The sequence below is a fragment of the Dermacentor silvarum genome, chromosome 5 (assembly GCF_013339745.2).
Source record: "Dermacentor silvarum isolate Dsil-2018 chromosome 5, BIME_Dsil_1.4, whole genome shotgun sequence".
NCBI lineage: Eukaryota > Metazoa > Arthropoda > Arachnida > Ixodida > Ixodidae > Dermacentor > Dermacentor silvarum.
Window position 1 is genome coordinate 6,083,044 of NC_051158.1, and position 3,534 is coordinate 6,086,577.

A 3,534-nucleotide genomic window follows, 5' to 3' on the forward strand; every position below is an offset into this window, starting at 1 on the left:
ATGACTGACTTTATGCGTCATTATCGCATCGATTTTATCGAGAATAGCACTACAGCGCCCCTGGTGACTGTTCACCGTATGATCTCCCTCGTGCGTGCGACCCTCTAGAGTGTATCCGCTTGTAAGCTTTCGCCTCACTGTCGCCACTCGCGGCAAAAAAGTGTAAAATTTAATAATTCACTCGATGTCCGTTTGTCATCACAAATTTATAGCATTCAAAACGAAAAACCGATACTTAAGAAATAAAAGGTTCGTTATTTTATTTGTTGTATTTCAATGTATTCGACTGAGGGAAAGTGTAGGTGGAAGAATGCACCGCATGTGCCCTGTTCGCATTCGAGAGAGGATAGAAAGATAATGCCCGAAGGAGGAGGCACGCCTTTGACGCGCCCGAGAAAGGCGTGGCAAGCGGCTCACGGCAAGTGTGCAGATAGACAGTGGGACAGTCACGGTATTGCTAAGTTGCGATAATACGTTGATAACAATACGCGGCGCTGGCGCGCTTTGTTGCGCAGTCCTCTGTGCTTGAAGCGCGGAAGCTGTGCTGCGCAGGGTGCGCTCATGTTGTCATACGCGGCTTTATCTCGACATTTCTTTTTGCCTGCTGTTATTGCACGTTCCTTGCTATCTCCGTTCACTGACTGCCATCGAGCAAACTCGGGTAAAACTCGTGCGAACGAGAAACTCGGCGCATCCTGCATAGCACCCCTGGCTACCTGTTCTTCAGCACAAGCAAGAGATTTGGTGATTGGTGTTGCGGCTGTTTGCAACAGCTGTGTCATCTGAGCAGTAAACAGTTGGGAAATTTTCTTTCGGGGGCCGCTAATATGTGGCTCACACTTGGTGCCCCACTTTGTCTCAATATGGACAAGTCGGTTTCTTGGGCATCACCTTCAGCAGCCACTTCTGTGGGCCTTTCCACCCATGTGGCTATCAACTTCATACACTTCGGACCATGTAAACATGTATGCTGCTCTCTGTTGACGCCAAATCACGGCCAACGAAGGTCACAAGCAAAATTTGCACACGGCTGCAGCAGGAAAGGACGGAATGGGGAGCACCAATCAAGGTGCGTGTAAATTGGGAGTCTATGTCGTTGTACGGACTGCAGGAGCAGGCGCTTACCTCGAGAGACTGCTTCCCAATGCAACTTACCAGGCCCCCCAAATCCGAAAAACGTAACACAGCGACCACGACCAAGTTTCTGCAACCAGATTCTGCAATCAACCACTTCAGTGTAGCTTGCACAAAAACCCAGGCTATTGAGCAAGAAGAGCAGTTTTGAACGAGACCAAGAATTAAATATGGGAATGAGAAAGCTTGCATTCAGCAAGCCACTCGGCTCTGCAAGCAGTGAAGGCCAATAACATTAAGAAAAGTGAAATGCTACATAGCACGCGGTGCAAAGGGTAATGCAAGTCACATGCCGATGCGGCATCTGCTATTTCAGGAGAGGAATTTAACATGGCAACGTACAGTAGAGAATACTGCTACAAAGATGTTATGCTAATAGACAATGACGGGCCTTAAGTATGAGCAAAAAATCAGTTCACCTTTATGTTTGGATAAGGAAGAATGATATCTAGCAAGAATGGGGAATGAAAAAGCTTGCATTCATAGAAAAAATTTATACTTGGCACAAATTGAATTTGACAAGGCCAGGAAGCTAACTAAGGAAGGGCAAACTAATGGAACTCTTTTGGCCAGCATCGCCCATGCTTGTTCAGAGGTTGCAGGCGCATCTGAACACGAAGAATTTCTTTTGTTGAGGTACCTAGATGACTCTGCCATTATGCGTGCTGGTGGAATGATGGCTGAGGCGCTTTTCAGTCTTGATACAGTCCTACGTAGACTTACTAACACAGTATCTCATCCAAATACTTCTGGACCTGCTTCTTTCGGCTTCAGTTCGGCTCCAGCCCCTTCCTGTTGGTGTAGATATATGAGGGCTCCTGTGATGAGTGCCAAGATGTGCTTGGTGCAGACTCTGTTGGGGCAGAACAGTAACACATGAGATACAGCAGAGGTTAGCCAAACTCGTGTAGTGCTTTCTATGTTTGAATTAATTATGCTGCACCGTAAATATGAACAAACATTCATATCATCTGCTACAAATAAATAACAATGTATCTCAAGACTAGCAAGCCAATACAGCGTATATCAAGGATATTTATTTCTGAACCCGGTGTTGTTTACCTTGTAGTAGCAGCAAAAGTCCACACGATGACCTGGTTGTAGCAGGCAGTAGCTTCTCTTTAGTGTGTGTAGTGTGTTGCTTTACACTGGTGCCGTCCTCTTTACTTCATGTCTGGAAGAGAAATTTTGTCTGCATCAAAAATTGAAAAAACACAATTTCACAATATGAGATGCAAAAAGCTGTGATTATATATATATATATATATATATATATATATATATTGTAATGGTTTCTGACTGCACAACACATGTAAATGTACACCGTTTGTTCTAGGGAGCTTAAGCAGCATGTTAAATAACTAAATATTGCTACTGCCCATAAAATTGATGTCTGCCTAACTACAATGCGTGTGAACACCTGAAGTATTATTAGGATCACAAATGAGAACATTTTTGCGCTCATTTATACACTATAAGTGATCACACGGCTGGTTCCACAAGCAAACGCATGAAAGACATAAAGCTATTAGAACTGATGCATTCTTTTTCTGCACGACCGCGATGCACCGCTCCACTACTGCAAAAATAAATGCCCTAAGGTAAACCAAACTTAACAGCAAGAACACTTGGAACCAACAGGTACGAAATATGGGTTAATTATTATGCGTGCAATTGTTTAATACAATAAATTCAGTACTTTCACTTTAGTTTACCAAAGGGTTAATCGGTTTTGTGGACGAAAGAAGTTGCCGGTGCACTCGAAGAAAAAAAACCATATTGATAAGGCTACTCAGTCGCCCAAGGCCACGGCTACAACGAGATGAAAAACGTGCTGCGCGTTCCGATATCGCTCTCTTTCTTTCGTGATTGTGTGTATAGCGACGGCCTCGCAACTACAGGTTTATTTCAGAAACGGCAACGTAGGGTCCCGACTACCCATATGTAATGCAGGATTTAGGTCGTTAACTTGCCTCCGCCTGCGAATTAACGAGACGAATATTAAATAATGATTCAAGCAGCAATGTTAAACGACTCACCGGTATTGCCATCCTCAGTCGCAGCAGAATCCGGCTCCCGTTTCGATGCATACTTGTTCCGCATATGCTTTTGGTTCACGACCAAAACCTAGCTTTCGGGCTTACATCTCAGCTCGCAAACACGTGACTTCACCCCAAGTTAAACAACGCGAGGTGTCGAAGCGCAATAAAGTGGTTTTAGCACAAATAAGTGTACCGACCAATGAATCCGTGCTTACCGTGTCCTGAAAATACCGGTAAAAATTTTAAATCCAGGCGAGAGGTCACGTGGGAGGTCGATGATGATGAACGTTATTTTGCGTCTATAATGACAAAAAAACAATAGTGTTACTACTCCAAATTAGGATCGATAATTAGGAAT

The 3,534-nt window shown here is 44.1% G+C and overlaps 1 long non-coding RNA gene across 1 annotated transcript; it reads right to left on the reverse strand.

Moving 5' to 3' along the window:
• Positions 1 to 811: 811 nt before the first annotated feature.
• LOC125945506 (uncharacterized) lies at positions 812 to 3,229 on the reverse strand. Its single transcript, XR_007466943.1, has 3 exons — positions 3,174 to 3,229; positions 2,197 to 2,308; positions 812 to 1,987 (listed from the first exon to the last, which is right to left on the reverse strand). It is a non-coding gene; the product is annotated as an uncharacterized LOC125945506 (long non-coding RNA).
• Between the last annotated feature and the right edge of the window lie 305 nt (positions 3,230 to 3,534).